At 35.5% G+C, this 19,652-nt stretch overlaps 1 protein-coding gene across 8 annotated transcripts in view; it reads left to right on the plus strand.

Moving 5' to 3' along the window:
* The window catches only part of MYT1L (myelin transcription factor 1 like), a 451,096-nt gene that overhangs the window by 2,177 nt on the left and 429,267 nt on the right, over positions 1-19,652 (plus strand). For 5 of the 8 annotated variants that reach the window (XM_063442206.1, XM_063442208.1, XM_063442207.1 and 2 more), the window contains exon 1: positions 2,435-2,585. The exons of 2 other annotated variants lie outside the window; for them this stretch is intronic. The gene's annotated coding sequence lies outside the window, so the exon portion shown is untranslated. Of the gene's footprint in view, positions 1-2,434; positions 2,586-2,734; positions 3,051-19,652 lie in introns of those variants that run through there. One more of the 8 variants, XM_063442203.1, reaches the window with a different exon arrangement.

The following is a 19,652-nucleotide window of genomic DNA, read 5'->3' on the forward strand; positions in this document are numbered from 1 at the left end:
ATTCACATTTATTAATGTTTACGTATTTTCTTTCTAATTTGCTTGATTGTATTTTTGTGTCTCATTATTTATTTAATCCCCTCCTTACAGTGTGATACTTCATTTTTTTTTTTGCATGTTCATTTTTCCTTCTCTCTTTAAACTTTTATGACCTTACTTCTAATGATGAACAGTTGTCTTGTTTATAAAATAGCATATTTCTGATATTCCCACCTACCCCATTGGTGATTTGTTCCTTGTCTGCATCTACCATTCCATCACTCCACCTACTGCTTCCCCCCATGTTTCCAAGTCACATATTCCTTACTACAAATTTTCCTTGACTATCTTGGGTTAGATTCCTGCATGTCAATCATTTCCCTGTCTAAACTTAACATGATAATATCTTACCACTGTTTTCTTCTACTGCTCTAATAAAGTCAACGTCCATACAATTTGTGATTGAATAATCATAGTTTCTGTATTTGACTTCACAGAGTCATTGTGAAAAACAAAGAGTATGGTATTGCATTCTCTATTTGCAATACTATGCCCAGTCCAATTTTACATTTAATGGTCTTTGATGCCTGAATCACCAAAAGTGTTATAACAAAAGTGGACAAATGTTAGTCCCGCTCTAGTTGTTCATGAACTATAACTCTCATTATCCTTTGCCAGCCCTTGGCCAGTAAATCTTCACAAATGCATTTGTGCAGCATTTGGAGTCTACATTTTGTTCACCCCTGCATTATAAATAGTGTAGCTAACGCAGCTCATGTAAGAAATAAACTATACATGTTATCATAACAAAAGTTTATTGGTATAGTCCGAGGAAAAGTTATATAATAACATAATATTCATGATAAGAGCTGGGTCACGCTGTGATACCATCTGTGATTCCATCTAATATCAAACCATTCAGATTTTATCAGATGTATTATGTAAACATTGGGATTGAGATATCTTGCTCTCTGTCTTTTGCATGATGTTGTCCTACACACCTTAAGCTTCTATTTTTGTCTGATACTGCAGAGTTGTTGTGTCAAATAGTTGCCAGGAGGGGCATTGTATCTTAAATGTCTACGCATAAATTACCTACAGGTGCATACCCTTCATATCCATGCAAAAACAAACTTAGATGCATGAGCTACCTTCTGTGCTTTATAAATTGGTATTGTTCCATATCTTACATAACAGATCAGGTTTGCAATATGTGCTCATCTTTCTGATGATGAACTACAGACAAATGTATGCAAGACAAATGTAGAAACTGGGGAACAAAAATAAATAAATAAAAATCTGAACTTATGAAAAGCTACAGCATATAAGTAAAGAACATGCACCGGGACATGCCTCTACAGTGTTAAGGACGGCTAATTTGAATTTCTAGGACTTTTAATCATCTGTGCCTTAACCACTTAAAGACCAATGGTATTCCCTATTATGATATGGGGCACAAAGATTTATTGTTAGAGTGTAATATTGTGTTGTTGTTTTTTGTTGTTGTTGTTTTTTTTTTATCAGGAGTTCTGCAGAGACTGTTGTGATGGTATATGATTCCACTGCTTTATAACGGGTTAACTGCTTAGTGTAAAAACCCTATGATTCTTTCCTACTTTATAAAAAATTATCTTGATGAGTGAGCTTCCTATCACTGATTGTTGTGTAACTTAAGGCACACAATGAGACAATGCAGAAAGTTAAATTATTCTTCACTTTATTTTACTGCAATATTTCTGAGTCGTTTGTGTTGGTTATTTATTTTATATTTTTTTGTTCTTTGATTTTTTTTTTTGCTGGTGGTTAATAGTATTATCAGGTATTGATAGACAAATAAGCTCTATATACTTCTTGTAAGATTCCAAACTATTTACATTTTTCATTGTAGCATTACAATTGTTGGCATATACTCTCCCACATGAACTGCATTTGCTGGCACATTGTGGTACTTGATACAATTTGTAAAACACATTCATATATCATAACAAAATAGACTATATACAGTATAGAGTATGAGAAGGATAGACAGACGCGTAGGAACATGTATAATGCAAATAAAATGTGTTCTAAATCTGAAAAATGTCAATCAAATAATTTATTTTCTCTCTTAAGACTGATATTTTCATTTATTCCATATACAAACATATTTTTTTTACTTGCACTGTACACTGTAATCTGCAGCACTATTAGTGCCAAATAATGTATGCACATATTTGCCTTACAATACCTGCTCATGGACACATTTGTTATTGTTACAAATAGCAACAAACTCCACACAACTCAAGCAATGAATATGGTATTAAGAGTTCCCGTCTATTCCAATATATACTGTACTGCACACGCTACACAGTCTGCTCCAGAGACTTAGAGGCCTGTGGGTACAATGTAAGAAGCATACAGCACACATCCCTATATTTGTCTGGCTGTGCAGTAAAGCTAAATGAAAAAAAAAAAAGAAAAAAGAAAAAAAAAAGGAGTGTTGGAGACCTTTTTTTTTTTAAAAGCAGATCTTGCGAAATACACTCAAAAAACAAAAAACAAGCATACACTGGGATTTGGGAAAGGACACGTTTGGTTCTGCTCAGAAGATGTCAGACAGAGACAGGGTAAGTCAGTGAAACGCTACTGGTGTTACTCTGCAGCAGTAATGTGGTCTCTAAGGGAGCTAGTGCTTCATGCATACTACACAGCTAAGCTTATTGCCTCACAGACAGTCTGCCGCTCTCATAATAGAGGATACAGCTGATGCATCAACCTCAGCACTGCACGCATGCCCATCTTTTCTCGGCATTTAGTGGTGTCAACTCGTTATTAATATCTAGCTTTGACTCCAGGTTCATTACGTCCTTGTCTAAAATCATCATTACTATTGTCCATGTGGCAAAACAATTAGCATACTGATGAGCAGCGATCTTGTTTCTGAATATCAGCTGGAAGAAACTGTGGAAGAGAGAAAGAGAGAGAGAGAGATAGAGAGAGAGAAGATGTGTAGTGAAAAGTTGATTGGATGAATGAAGAGATATGGTGCTCGTTCCAAACCATTAGAAGAGTTTTTAGTTGTCATGGAACAGGTTTGTCAATTTTCTTGGTTTATTTCTTACGATGGGGAAGCTACAGTGTTGTCTGCAGCTAAATTAATGCTTATCAGATCACGGCCTAGCTGAAGTGGTAAAATTGGACTCTTGTCATCTAAAAATTATCCTGGTCAGCGTCTGTGCAGTTCTGCACCCTTTAATTCCCGTGCAGGTAAATATATCTTTTGTTTTTTGCCTTTGTTGTGCTTTGTTGGACTTTTGTTTTCTTTGTTACCAATCAGTGGTGATTGTTGTGTTCTTATAGTCAGGACTCATAATACTCATATACTAATTTGAATACATGTTAACTTTCAGTCTCGTTGTAATGAACTTTATGTTGGCAGATACATATACAAAGAGAATATGTTGTTAACGTAGCTATATAAGCAGTTGCTGTACTGAGAGCACCAAGTGGATCTGGCTAGCCTAGCAATGGCTGAATATCTTTTTTTTTTTTTTTTCTTTTTTCTTGTCTAGACAATAGAAGTTGTAATGTATTTTCACCATCACCAGTGATTGCAATCTGACAGTCATTTAATCATCATACAGCATTTGAAGTAGATCTTTCACAGATGGCATTGTTCAATGTAATAGTGAATGTTTAGTATTTTCTTTTTTTATGTTAGTGAGCAGTAAATTGACTTCAATAACGTTCAGTTTTTTGGGTTTTTTTTGGAGGTGGGAAAGTGTGCTGTGCAATACAGATTGTTTACAGCTTTTTAACATCCATGGTCTGCATTCTCCTGAAGTACATTGTCACAGACTGTTTTGCATCCAACTGTAGTCTGTTCATGCAGACATTTTTAAACTGATTGACCTAATTTGAAAGTACTGCATGCTTGGAAGTGTATACGTAAAACTTGTTTTGCCTCTTTGCACATATTGCTTATCTGCCTATCGTATATGTCTATTCTTCTGTCTATCTTCCCCTTTGTCTGTCTGTCTGTTTGTCTGTCTATCTATCTATCTATCTATCTATCATCCTTTAGTCACAATCTAAGTGTTTTTCAAAACTGTTATGTTTCATAGTTTTTTTTGCGTTTAACCAAACCTCATTTACATTTTATGAGCAAAACTAAACAACACATTATACAGAAGCATATATGTGATAGGGCGATGTGAATATCCAGTAATATAGAGCAGCATGCACAGTACTATAGAGAAATCCCCAGAAACTTAGGTTTGCTTGTTAATTGTCAAATAATGCTTGTTTTAAAATGCTATAGATCAATCTATTTTAGCTGAAGAAGAACATATATATGTGTTAGTATCTTTATAGTGAATGGCCAACAATAAGAATGGCAAAAGCGTATCAGGACTACCCTTTAGTTTAGTATTAGTAATTGCCTCCTTAATAGTAAAATATGCTGAATTATACAGCAGAGGTTAATTTGTATACAGTCAGTCATTCTCTTCTAAATAATATGTTATAGCTGAACTTTGTGTCTGTACATTACACGCTGCTTGTGTGAGTTTAACTAATATGATTAGCAGATATTCTAAAACGATTCATACGTGATAATGGAGGACAAAGAACTATATTGCTCTAAGAGCTATATTGGAGTCTAGCAACAATATATAGGTCTTATAGTGAATCCAGTGGCACAAACACCATAATATATCAAATATTTAAGATGTTAATAGTATATTAGTGACAAATATGACTTCATCTGTATGAATTGTGTATCTGAATTGAAATAAATAGTTTTATACAATTTATTTATATATTTGATGTTTGTTATTTTAGTAGCTTTACAAACATTGGACACACTTGTTTGCTGCAGAATTTGAATGATGAGAGATATGAAGTCCACAGGACATTTGTACAGTATATTTACATGAACTTGAGTTATCCCCTTCTGGATAATCATCAAGCTTTGAAGACCCATTGATAATTCTTGACACTTCTACAGTGGAATTACAATTCTATTCAGACACTGAATACTGCATTGGATCTAACAGCTCATAATATACACAAGCCATATATTGAGAGATATCAGATCATGCTGGAATGGTGGGGGGCATGGGGGATGGGGAAGAAGTTGGATGCTAGATATATTTTCTAGCTAAGATAGAATTTGATGTAGGATTGAGGTAGATAAGCACAGCATGATCTCCTTAGCTGCATTATAACACCTCTCCCATTGTGTGAGAGCAGATTTTTAATTGTACTCTCTATAACATCTTTTGCCTTGAAGTGTTATAGGGGAGTTCATGCAAAAATAGTCAGAGATAGGCTGTCCAATTTCAGTGACATTTTGTATAGATCAGTAAATTGTATCTTTTGTACATATCTGCTTGGAAGATACAATACGTCCACTGCCTTATAACAATGCCAGCAAAACTGACTTTGGAAATAATCAAGGCTGCAGGCAACCCATAGAGAGCTATTAAATCAAGTCTGCCATAGAGCTGTCTGGTAGTCTGTGAACATTCTCTGGAATCAATGCTCTATCTGCTAATAGACCTTTTGCATCGTTGAAATTCCCACCTGCCTTATGCATCTGGGCAATTGGCTTCTCCTAAATAAATTTAATGCTGTATGTTCTAATCTCCTCACTGCCAGAGGGGGCTGATGCGCACACAGGATTAAATTTCAGGCCCTTTGGTTCAGCATCTACAAATTGATTACAGGTCATATCCAATCACCTGTAACATATATGTGACTGATTAAAAAAAAAAATCGAAAGACAAGAAAATCATTGGCCCTAATTTTGTCTGTTTGCATACCACCAACAATTTAACTGCAATAATGTGAAGGAAAAAATAAAGCAATATATATATATATATATATATATATATATATATATATATATATATATATATATTTATTTTTTTTATGGATATTTAAAAAAATAGTAAATGAACTAATTTTAATATTTAATTTATTTGAAACAGATGGTCTTCTTTATTCTCAAAACATAATGTACGCTGTGAAGGATATCAATATGTTTGTAGCCTAGTTTCATAGGCGAGGAAGGAAGAAAAAGCTTGCTCAGCGTCTGTCTGTGTTATGTAGAGATCTAGTTAGTTCTGTAAGATTTATGTTCCCTTTCATTTGAACGGTAAAAGCCTGGCTGCACTGGTTCACTGTTTTCTATACTGCGTAGTGCATTCTTTACTCCATCGGGAATATAAACAATGATTGGAATATGTCAATTAAATATTTTAGAGCAAAAAAAGTCAAGAAAAAAAATCAAGAATTGGGGTAATTCAGGGACATACTGAAGGGAACACGTTCTGCAATGTTTACTAGATTTGCTTAAACCTTTACACGTAAAACAAACATAACATCATACTGCAAAGTCTGGAAAGATACAAATATCCATATTAATATTGGATGCTTCTTGGTCATTTTAATGTTTAATAATTCCTGTTTTCTTGTATTTTTTTGCTGTTTTTTGCAAATGCTTAAATGCATTTGTTTCTTTTCTTTTCAGACCTGCTCTCAATAAGAAGTAAGAAAAATCCACCCAATCTTACTATTGGAGTTGTGTTAGACAGGGTACAAATACATAGATTTAAGGAGACCAAGAAACTTTCCAGTTCTCCCACTACATTTCCATAGGTCTACTGATCTAGACCTATTGCTCATTGATTGTGAGTTCAAGCTTGCATAAGAACTTAGGGAGAGTAGTTGCTATTGGTTGAGGGTCATATTCAATTAGTTAGCCCTTGTTGGTAGTATAACACATCTATTGATGCTGAAATAACTTTAATTGCACATCAAAGCAGTCTATTGGGATATCGGTTTGATTTGTCCCAGAAATAAATATATATACAAGCTAAATATTATCTTATTTATATTTATTTCTTACTTTGTAACGTATTTTGAAAAAGATGTGCTTACTAATAAATTATGTTTTAGCATTTTATATAAGTGTTTCTTGTCCTACCTAGTCTACTTACTTACACCATCTCAGGCTAATGACAATCATTCCATGTAGAAGTACTAGATCTACAACAGAGTTTAGTTCTGTCTTCCATGTGTTCTACTGTAAACAACATTTGTTTACACTTTTTTTTAGCTCACTAAAGTTTAATGTTGGGCTGAAATGAACACATGGGTCTTTTTGAGCTGGACTCTCATTTAGATGTTTAGAGCCACTACAGCCCACAAACCATTCCCTTTTGCTGATGAACAACCAACATAGGATGTACCTTGAGCAGGCCACATTGCTGTATAATTATAAAGTAATGAGACGCCTGATGAACAGGATCTATAGTGTGTCCACAGAATCTTAGATAGGGGATAACCCTTGAATATATAATAAATGTAGAGACTGGGGGTGGACCCGAGCCCAAAAGAGCTCAGGGGCACCAAGAAAGATTCTATGAGTCTACTCTTTGTGGACTGAAAATAAAAAACACCTTTATTATAGGGTACAAATTCCCCAAAAGAAGTAAAGGAAACTTATAAATAATGCTAACACATCTAATAAATTAGTGGGAGGTGGTAATATGTACATCAGAGAAAGGAGTGAGCAATTGAATCTTACACAATCCACTACTTGAAACCGTATAGTCAGGGGTTTCTTTTAAGTGTAAATGTGGTTAGTGTAGAAGATAGACAATAATCACGGCTTTAGCGGACTACAAGGCCTTTAGAAGTGATAAGAACAAAATAGTATCCCTTATGAGTAGACCTGTTAACTTAGTCACTAGTAGGATTGATACAGATAGACATTGAAGCCTTAGACAAAGTATCAATTATATCCAGAACTTGCAAGTCTTATGTGATAGATCGCTATTACTTCTAATTACTGAGCTTCACCACAGTGCCTGAGATGAGATTGTCTATGTAAGGGGTTAAATGCCCAAAAATGGCTTAGTATATTGTTTTACAGACGAGTATATAATAATAGAGTTCTGCAGAACTTTAGAACTTGTGATCTCTCCAAGTGATTCTGTAGCATAGCTTAAGAAAACTGATATTCATGCTATTGCTTCTATTGAAAAGCCACTAAGTTTCACTCTAGTGTCTAAAATAAGCTATCCATATACGGAGCTAAATGCCCCCAAGTGGTTAGTATATCGCTTATATAGACCCTAGAAAGCTCATTCAGAAATTAAAGAACTAATGATCTCTCGAAAAAAATCCTGTAGCACAGCCTTAAGGAGCAAGTATTCACATTGTTACCCCTATTGAAGAGTTACTAAATGAAACATCCTGGCCATTAACTATGAGAAGCACCAAATTGCTCTAATCTGATATCAGCATCAGTCTCCTATATTCTCATCCACCTCCCTCCACCTAGTGAACACACACAAAGTGCTGGTGATCGTTAAAAAAGCATAACCTAACGCACGTTTCGGCGCTATGCAAGTGCCTTTCTCAAAGGTAAATGTGACACTGCCGCCAGCTCATTTTTATATCTCTTTACTTTTGGCCCGGTAGCCAATCACAGGGCGCATCTATTCGGATTCACTCGCACCAGAATTAGGATGGGCGGTCTATGCGTCATAGCTCCGCCCATCCACGTCATTGGGGGCGTGTATAGATGCTGCCGTCCATGTGATGCAGTTTATATCATGACCTAAAAAGGTATGGGGTTACGGGGCAACCTTCTTGCGCTTAGTGCATCTATTGTGACGGACGGATTACATCCCAAATATGGGATTGCAAAGCATCCTTGCTGTACATGATGCACTTATTCGGAGGAGCAATATAGGACACCATTTCGATCCCTGAGATATATATATAGAGGGCGTCTGCATATATATATATAACTAGCACTCCCAATTGTATGTTAAACTTATTCATATCTTGAAAACCCAGTATTTTACTGGGAATACGCAAAAAAGATAATCACATAATGGTTGTCCTAGGGATATGTGTTATACAAATGGTTGATTGAGGTGCAGTATAACTAGTTCGTGATTACATTTTTAAGGGTACAGTCACTTAAAAGAATCATATTGACTGTACAGTAACTTAAAGGAATCATGGAGACCTCTAGTTGTTAGCCCTTTGTGATATCAGAATCACAAAGGGTTATGGCCATAAGAAGAGACATTCTTCTAAGGAAGGAATGTATAGAGGTAACAGAGTATCATAGGATACCAGTATACATTAATTATTATTTAATGTTATAAGCGGTTTTGTTATCCTCATATTTATTTGTCCTTATCTTGTATCTCTGTCATATGGTCCAAGAATGAAAATATACACTTAATGTAGGTTCCCATTAAGCTCATATACTGCCCTATTACATAATTGGGAGTGTAATCAATATGCTAAGAAAGTGTCACAATACGAGTTAGCTTGTGTTAAGTATTGTAACCCTCATATATCTTTGGTGTAGAATTATGTCACGAGTAAACAAACTCTTTATACAATTATACATATTTACAAATTTACAATTATGGATATCCTTAAGGTACACTCAACTAATGAAGGGAGTGAATGTGAACCCCTCGTTGAGTCCTTTGGGTGATAAGGTGTCTAGTTTGTGGATCCAGTAACATTCCCTTCTTTAGAGGGCCTGGTCCAGATCACCACCTCTCCTGCCCATCTGGATCTTCTCGATGCCTGCAAATTTGATGCAGCGGGGTGTGTCCATATGTTGGGACCTAACATGTCTGGCTACTGGGGTGTCCCTACTTGATGTCACTGAGTGGACATGTTCCATTATTCGTTTTTTGAATGGACGTATCGTTTTGCCAACGTATTTCATTCCACATTTACATGTTAGTAAGTAGACCATTCCAGACGTATTGCAATTAAAAAATTGTTTTATGGGGATTGAAGTGGTATCAGTCGAATCAGTGATTTGTTTAGATCCCTTAGCGATGAAAACACACGCTACACACCTCCCACATTGATATGTGCCCTGCACCGTTAGCCAGTTCTTAGATGTATGCCTAGATGTAGATAGGTGGCTGGGTACTAATATGTCTTTTATATTTCTACCTCTCCTGGCCGTGACAGACACTCTCGAGGGGATGATGTCCCTTAGGTGTGAGTCTTGTGTCAAGAGTGGCCAGAATCGGCTTAAGATCTTTTTTGCTTCCTCCCAGCCCGCATCATAGTTGGCTATACATCTAATTTGTTTATCCGTATTCGTTTTGTTGTTTTGCAGAAGTATTTCACGGTCACTATCTAGTGCCCTTTGGTAGGCTTGTTTCAGGCATTTTTTAGGGTACCCTCTTTCTCTAAATCTTTCTCTTAGTATCCTGGCTTTTATCTTGAAATCCTCAGTTGATGAGCAATTTCTTCTTAGCCTGAGGTACTGTCCCACTGGAATGCCTCTTTTCAGAGGAGTGGGATGATAGCTCTCCCATCTAAGCATATTGTTTGTTGAAGTGGGTTTGCGGAAGAGGGTAGTGTTGATCTTCAGGGATTCGGATATTGTAAATGTACAGTCAAGGAAATTGAGGGCTTGATCACCGAATTCCATGGTAAACTTCAAGTTTATATTGTTCACATTCAATATTGCTACAAATTCTTCAAAGTCTTGTCTGGTTCCTGTCCATATAACTAGGATATCATCTATGTACCGTTTCCATGCATAGATGAAGTCCATATAATGTGAATTTTGTGCAGAGAACACAACCTCACTTTCCCACCAACCCAGGTGCAGGTTGGCATACGCAGGGGCACAAGATGTCCCCATAGCGGTCCCCTGCACCTGGTGGTAGTATTTGTTCTGAAATAAGAAAAAATTGTGAGTCAAGATGAATTTCAGTAGGTCTAGTACAAACTTTGTATGGGTGTCATGTTCTGGACCTCTTTTTTCCAGAAAATAACCCACATGGTCTAGCCCACTTGAGTGTGGGATAGATGAATATAGGCCCTCTACGTCCAGGCTACAGAGTACTGACCCTCTTGGTACTGTCAATGATTTCAAGTATTTTAGAGTATCCTTTGTGTCCTTGAGGTAGGAGGGTAAAGTTTCTACATATGGTCTTAGAATTTTGTCCACATATTTGCTCCCCTTGCTAGTGAGATTATTGGACCCTGAAACAATGGGTCTAGCTGTAAGTGTTTCATATTGTTTGTGGATTTTAGGGAGGCCATAAAAAGTTGAGGTTGTTGGACATTTTATAAAGATACAACCATATTCCTCTTTCGTCAAGATGCCATCGTCAAATGCTTGATCCAGAAGTTTTTTGTACTCCATTTGGTATTTGGTGGATGGGTCACTGGTCAGTACTCTATAGGTCTCATTGTCCAGGAGGATATTTTCAATTGTTTGTACATAGTGCGGTCTGTTCATTACCACAATGTTACCGCCTTTATCCGCCGGCTTGATGATGATGTTGTCATTCTCTTTTAAGCTGCAGAGTGCTTTCCATTCTGTCTTGGATAGGTTACCTTTAGGTTTCATAGTAAGCATATCCGTGTTGATCAATTTTATCATGTTGGTGGTGGATTCTACAAACATGTCAATATTCTTGAACTCCCTTATGTTCGGGGTAAATTTACTCTTAGGACGCAGGTTTGTGTATGGAGTAGATATAACCGTATCATCATTATCCTCTAATAAGGTAACCAGTTCCTGTAGGCATTGGTACTCTCTTAGGTTAAATCCCAGTTCTTTCACCCTTTTTTCATCTTTAAGTTTAAAGAATTTATGTAGGGCTAGTCTTCTGCCAAACAGATTGACGTCCTTAATCCATTCAAAATGGTTGAATGGGGGGATTGGGACAAAAGAGAGTCCTCTCATCAGAACTTCTATTTGGATGGAGGTAAGAGTGATGTCTGATAGGTTAACTACTCTCATATCCTTGTTTAATATCTCCTGCGTGCCCTGCCCCTGTTCCTGGTTTGTCTGTAGTTCTGTGTTTCCCCCTCCCGAGGGGACTGACCTAAAAAAGTCACTCCTTTTTTGAGGATTCCTTTATTGCCCTGTTGTTTCCGATTACTACTGGTAGTGGGGGTTGGTTCACTATCTGTGTCGGACGTTTCATATTCGGATGTTTCGTAGTGGTCTGAATCCATCCTCATAGTTTTTTTGGGGGCATTTAGCTCCTTATATGGATAGCTTATTTTAGACACTAGAGTGAAACTTAGTGGCTTTTCAATAGAAGCAATAGAATGAATATCAGTTTTCTTAAGCTATGCTACAGAATCACTTGGAGAGATCACAAGTTCTAAAATTCTGCAGAACTCTATTATTATATACTCGTCTGTAAAACAATATACTAAGCCATTTTTGGGCATTTAACCCCTTACATAGACAATCTCATCTCAGGCACTGTGGTGAAGCTCAGTAATTAGAAGTAATAGCGATCTATCACATAAGACTTGCAAGTTCTGGATATAATTGATACTTTGTCTAAGGCTTCAATGTCTATCTGTATCAATCCTACTAGTGACTAAGTTAACAGGTCTACTCATAAGGGATACTATTTTGTTCTTATCTCTTCTAAAGGCCTTGTAGTCCGCTAAAGCCGTGATTATTGTCTATCTTCTACACTAACCACATTTACACTTAAAAGAAACCCCTGACTATACGGTTTCAAGTAGTGGATTGTGTAAGATTCAATTGCTCACTCCTTTCTCTGATGTACATATTACCACCTCCCACTAATTTATTAGATGTGTTAGCATTATTTATAAGTTTCCTTTACTTCTTTTGGGGAATTTGTACCCTATAATAAAGGTGTTTTTTATTTTCAGTCCACAAAGAGTAGACTCATAGAATCTTTCTTGGTGCCCCTGAGCTCTTTTGGGCTCGGGTCCACCCCCAGTCTCCACATTGCTGTATAACATACAAAAATAATGATTAAGAACAAGCAATACTACATCATCTTATAACAAAGAACAAGGGCTACTGAACCAGACTTGGTAGGGTTTGAGGTGTTTATCCAAAGAACCCTGGGTACTGAAAGATGACAAACCAAATCATCCCCCACATTTAAAAAACAAACAAACAATAGACTAAGAGAGGCAATGAATAAGGCTTAATAATATAATTATATAAATGTAAAAAATAAAACAGATATTGAGTAAGAATGGCATGTTTTAATGGCTCACTAATGATTACGATTAGTGTCAATATGCGTGGCATAACATTTAGTCATTCATCATATAAATTTGCATGAACCTCTTCCTGTTTAAGAGCTAGAAATTGCAGTACGTTTTCTTTTTTGTTATCATTCAGCTTTGCATGATGCAGGTATGTACCTGGGTATAACTCATTTAAAAACATTTCATAACTTCATCATTGATAACTTCTTCGTCCATCAGTTGAGTGATTGATAATCAGTTTGATAATCAGTGAAATATTATCAAAATGCCCTAGATTGAGTCCAACATTTATCTAGTCTGTGACTTAACTCAAGACTTCAAATTGGTAGTAACATGCAGGCCTTGAGTTGCTTCAAATTTATCCCTAGCTTTACAAAATAGAGGAACTCAACATCGATTTCAACTCAAACTGTCTTGGTCTCAGTAGGCAAACGACTCAAGAGATGTTTTCTTGTGACATAGTGCAAATTGGTGCCTTAATTAAACAGACAATATACGAATACATCTGCTTGGAAATTTCCATTTTGGACCTGTTCAAATAGCTGCCATAGCTGCCTCCATTTAGTAAACCCGTGTGGGAGTAGTTACCTTTATTTCTTTAATATTCTTCTTGACAAACAATACAAACTTAAACATGTTTATTGGAAGGTAATAATAGAAACAAGAGAGAGTTTTGAAGCTGTGCACTTTCAAATTTCTCCTGTGAGGTAAGGCAAACTAGTACTTTATTTAAATTGCAAATATACTAACATACATTTGCCAAGAAATTTCCATTGTGGGAAATATGTCCTGTGTTCAGTAGAACTCTATGCAATTAATTACTAGATTTATGCATGGTTAAAAAAGGTGTTCATTCCAAATGGAATCGGGCTAAAAATGTTTTAGTTTGGTTGGACCCAATTCTATCCATGTAGTGTTTTGGATCCGATGAATTTTGCACATGCAGTTGTTTTGGGAAAAAATTATTTGGATGAACTCAAATTATTTCTTCCTCTTTGCAATAATAACTGCTTTTTTTTTTTTTGCATAATTTTTACTTATTAAATATATAATAATCATATATAGATTTTGTACTGCTCCTCATTTTTCCCATCAATTAGTACCTTCTCACTTGATCTGTAAACAAAATCAACATTTAGTGGCTGTCCCCTAACCATTAATATGTTTTTTTAAATTTATTTTCGGCGCCACACCCAGAATTTTGAATCACAAAACAAAACGTCTTGTTCATTGCTCATTTAGATTGTTTTGTTATATGTCAATATGACGTTTAGAACGTTTAGAATATGAATGAATCACTAAACATCCACAATTCAGACAAATCACAATTTTTTTTCTAAACTGGATGCACAAGTCTACCAGTTACCCATTTATTTCTCTAATGCTTTTAAAAAACAAATCTAACAAACTCAGTTGTACAGATACAATATTTATTAGGAAGTGATATGAACAAGAGAGACCAGGAGATAAGGAGGATGAATCTAAAGACATGAAAGAAGACATATATCCACATCTACCAATATATATTTATATATAATATATAGGACTTACAATTCCTATACAGTCCTGTTCTATTAGCTGGACCTTAATAGTTACTCATCACTGCAAGCCTGGAGAGTACATGACACATTTCTACTCATCAGGGTTACATTTTTACTCACCAGGGTATTAATTAGACCAAGTATAATGGCCACCTAATAGGTGAACTATATGCTATCACTTTCTAATCCCTTTTCTGTAAGGTTGTGTTTAATTGTATAGTTATTAATTATTTGTCATACGTGTGGTATCACTATATAGCACATCGGGACATTAAGCTGGAGCCGACACACAGCATACTGATTTTTAAAAAAAACATTAATCATTATATCAATCCAGCATCCTTTGGGAATGTCATACACTTTATAGACTTTCTTTAATTTGTAAAAAGTTTGATCTACCCCTCCAGACTATTTCAGATATCACTATTGAGCAGATTAAATAGAATTAGTCCACAAGTCTACAAGCTACATCCCCGGTAATCCATTCTTACATTAAACATAATCAAAGGAACACGATCGTGTTAGGAATACACTACTAATACCATCCCTCTCCTCTATCCTTTTCCTCACCTGGTCGCTTACCAACCATGAAAGGGTTAAATAACCCTTTTTTCACTTACCCAACTGCAATTATTTCAATCACAGGGTCTATAAGGTGAAGTGGTCTGGATGCCTATAGAGTCCCTTTTATATGCCACTAATGTTACAGTCTGATCCTTAATATATCTTTAAGTGTTTACCTGACAAATACACACTTATTCCTTAACTGTCTTGTTATTTAGATATTCACTCTTAACCCCTTAAGGACCAAACTTCTGGAATAAAAGGGAATCATGACATGTCACACATGTCATGTGTCCTTAAGGGGTTAAAGGGACACTATAGTCACCTGAACAACTTTAGCTCAATGAAGTAGTTTTGGTGTATAGAACATGCCCCTGCAGCCTCACTGCTCAATCCTCTGCCATTTAGGAGTTAAATTCCTTTGTTTATGAACCCTAGTCACACCTCCCTGCATGTGACTTGCACAGCCTTCCATAAACACGTCCTGTAAAGAGAGCCCTATTTAGGCTTTCCTTATTGCAAGTTCTGCTTAATTAAGATTTACTTAACCCCTGCTATGGTAATAGCTTGCTAGACCCCGCAAGGGCCTCCTGTATGTGATCAAAGATTTAGAGATTTAGAGAAATTTAGAGATTGAGATACATTTATTTAAGGTAAATTACATCTGTTTGAAAGGGAAACCAGTTTTTTTTCCATGCAGGCTCTGTCAATCATAGCCAGGGGAGGTGTGGCTAGGGCTGCATAAACAGAAACAAAGTGATTTAACTCCTAAATGACAGTAAATTGAGCAGTGAAATTGCAGGGGAATGATCTATACACTAAAACTGCTTTATTTAGCTAAAGTCATTTAGGTGACTATAGTGTTCCTTTAAGAATAGTTTTATATTAAGTAATCTTTTATTATCTGCATGGTAACATTACATTTGGTATGTTGGTCTGCAAATTACCTTCCCACATATCTATTCTCCCAATCCCCTAAACAAATATGTGCATATAATGGATGTGTGTCCAAAGCAGATTATTGAGTATTAGAGCACATTTGATCAGCCCTTTTTAATACTTGCCATTACAATTTCAAAGTCTGTATTTTTAATCTTAAAGAAAACATCAATGTTTAAAAATGTATATTCTAATGCATATGGGCAACATATTAAGTAAATAGCGCATTTTCAATATTTTAAAAATCCATTTATATCCTGTATTACTGCCATAAATTGAAGAATTTCGTTTTGCAGCTAATTCTGATTAGCCTACAATTTTGCCCTTCACTAACTTGCTGACTTTCAAGTTAGTGCAGAGCATGAGAAATACATTTTAGACTTGTGCATTTAATTTCAAACAAATTTAATTTAAATGTGTCTGCATTTTGGGTGATCAGCTGAATTCCATGTATTATATATTTAGTAAACATATAATGCTTAAATATAGTTTTGTTTCTGCTCCTCCTCTTTTTCCTTCTAATGGTTATTCTTCTCACTTAGCGCTGGGCATGGTAACTAAATATTAGACTTTTGCATTTAGTTTGAAACGAATTTTGATTTGTACAAATCGTGGCCAATCAGGGAGTCATATGAATTCCATTGGTTTGAAAAGGCATATGGACTAATCATATGACATACAAAATGGACAATGCACACACAGTTTTGTTTGCGTCATGATTTGGAGTTTGATCCTTGGACCCATAAAACAATATATTTTTTGGGAAACAAGATGATTTATGATTAGGGAACAGGAACTAAATTCTATTGTTATTCACAGATCAATTAAGAAGTGACCAACATAGGAAAGAAAGGAGGATAAATAAATATATAATACATATTATATATTTATAGAAACATAGATAGAAACATAGAATGTGACGGCAGATAAGAACCATTCGGCCCATCTAGTCTGCCCAATTTTTGAAATACTTTCATTAGTCTCTGGCCTTATCTTATAGTTAGGATCGCCTTATGCCTATCCCACGCATGCTTAAACTCCTTTACTGTGTTAACCTCTACCACTTCAGCTGGAAGGCTATTCCATGTATCCACTACCCTCTCAGTAAAGTAATACTTCCTGATATTATTTTTAAACCTTTGTCTCTCTAATTTAAGACTATGTCCTCTTGTTGTGGTAGTTTTTCTTCTTTTAAATATAGTCTCCTCTTTTACTGTGTTCATTCCTTTCATGTATTTAAATGTTTCTATCATATCCCCCCTGTCTCGTCTTTCCTCCAAGCTATACATGTTAAGATCCTTTAACCTTTCCTGGTAAGTTTTATCCTGCAATCCATGAACCAGGTTTGTAGCCCTTCTCTGAACTCTCTCTAAGGTATCAATATCCTTCTGAAGATACGGTCTCCAGTACTGCGTACAATACTCCAAGTGAGGTCTCACCAGTGTTCTGTACAATGGCATGAGCACTTCCCTCTTTCTACTGCTAATACCTCTCCCTATACAACCAAGCATTCTGCTAGCATTTACTGCTGCTCTATTACATTGTCTGCCTACCTTTAAGTCATCAGAAATAATCACCCCTAAATCCCTTTCCTCAGATGTGGAGGTTAGGACTCTTTCAAATATTTGTACTCTGCCCTTGGGTTTTTACGTCCAAGATGCATTATCTTGCACTTATCCACATTAAATGTCAGTTGCCACAACTCTGTTTAGTTCTCTTTTACTGTTCATCCTGTTTTTTTCCTCTATTGATCACTTGATCTGTTAACCAAGGGTGTGAAATTGTGCCTCTCAGTGCCCTGCAAAATGTATACATAATATTTATATTTTGCAGGACACCGATTGGAAAATTTTCACCCCCTTTTGGTTCATCGGAATCATTTTCCCGAAAAGATTACATAGACAAAATGTTACCTTAGTTGAAACACCATATGAACTAATTTCAGACCACTCAAATTAAATGTTTTTTCTGGATGAATTGTTATTATTATTACTATTATTTCCATCATGCAAAAATCTAATAACTATATATGATACTATTAGTATAGTTTATCTTCATTTTGGTTTTTTTTAGGCAAGAGTTAGGATGTTAAGTTGTTTTCTCTTTTTTTTTGTACAGGGGTGGCTTAAAGGATAAGGTGCATCACAGATGTATCGATAGGAATACAGATATGTATTCCTAACGCAACAGTGTTCCTTTAATTTAGATCAGTAACAAGCAGGATTAAAATGGCAATGGCTCCCTCTAATCTAATATTTTTGCCTGAGATTAGGGTTCCTGAATTGCATTATTAGCCGTTCATCACGGGGAATAATTGCACGGATGACGTCACCGTCCATGCCATATGGATTCTAAAGAATGATCTGCCCACTCAAATAGCATACAGATCATGTAATATGTACATATGTAATAAAAAACAATTACAAACTGGCCACTGTTCATATTTATCAGACTTCTTTATATAAATGTGGTTATTAAAATTGGTAATCCTAAACCATCAGCTAGGTTTTACCTGTCATAGAAACCGGAAGATAATTTTGAGAATGGACAGTGTGCGCACTGCTCAAAACACATAACGTCAAATCTATTACTCATCTCTATTAACAGTAAAGCTCTAATAGAGTTTGTAAAATTTTATTTAGATTAGTTTTTCTGATTTTCCTTGACTTGCAGTTTTTTTATGGGCTGCTCTGGACATGAAAGTCTATGTTTTTTGTGTTTGTGTTGTAAAATATCATATTTTCATACTAATGGTTTTGTTACTTTTATGAATAGGTAAAAAACAAGCCCTGCTTGAGCGTTCTTTATTTTCTTATACTGTTGCCTTTTATTTGTTTGGCTAGCAACAGTGCTTCATTTGAGAGAGAAGCACCCATAATGTAACAAAATAAATGTATTTGTTCAGCCTCCTGGGACATACTAATATGCCTGTTTACTAAAATGATCATCTCATGAACAAGTTAATGGAGATTAAACTGACATTTTATTTCCCCAAAATCTGATGTTTCCCTGTGTCTTTGTGAGCGTAATGCTATAACTTCAATAGGTATTACAAATGATATGTACAGGGATCCTTGAATTCAATGTATGACATGAAGATTCAATGTTCCCTCAACAGATCAAAAAGTTTTGAAAGTGTGAACGAAATACCTCGAATAAGCTCAAATGGAGCTTGTAATAAATAAATGTATTTAAAAATTAAAATAAACATATATATATATATATATTAAACTATAATTATACATTTGTAATGTGTTGAATGTTTCTATACAATGTTATAATGATTTTATAGGTGTATGCTAAACTATGCATTCACTTGCGCAATTTCAATGATACTCTTTCAGTTTACTCAGTTTACTACACAGATACTCTCTCTCATAGAAGGGCCTTTATTTTTTTATTTTTTTGGGGGGTGGATTTCTGTCAAGGGTAAATATTATTTTGATAGATGTTAGCCAATGGGTTGTTTAATTTCATGTTTTTATTTCATTTCATTTCATTTATTGCATTTCAAAGTATATTGATTGGGTTACAAGTTTTAAGCCAAGCTTGTTTTCAATTACTCATTATTTAAATTTG

The sequence above is a fragment of the Pelobates fuscus genome, chromosome 2 (assembly GCF_036172605.1).
Source record: "Pelobates fuscus isolate aPelFus1 chromosome 2, aPelFus1.pri, whole genome shotgun sequence".
NCBI lineage: Eukaryota > Metazoa > Chordata > Amphibia > Anura > Pelobatidae > Pelobates > Pelobates fuscus.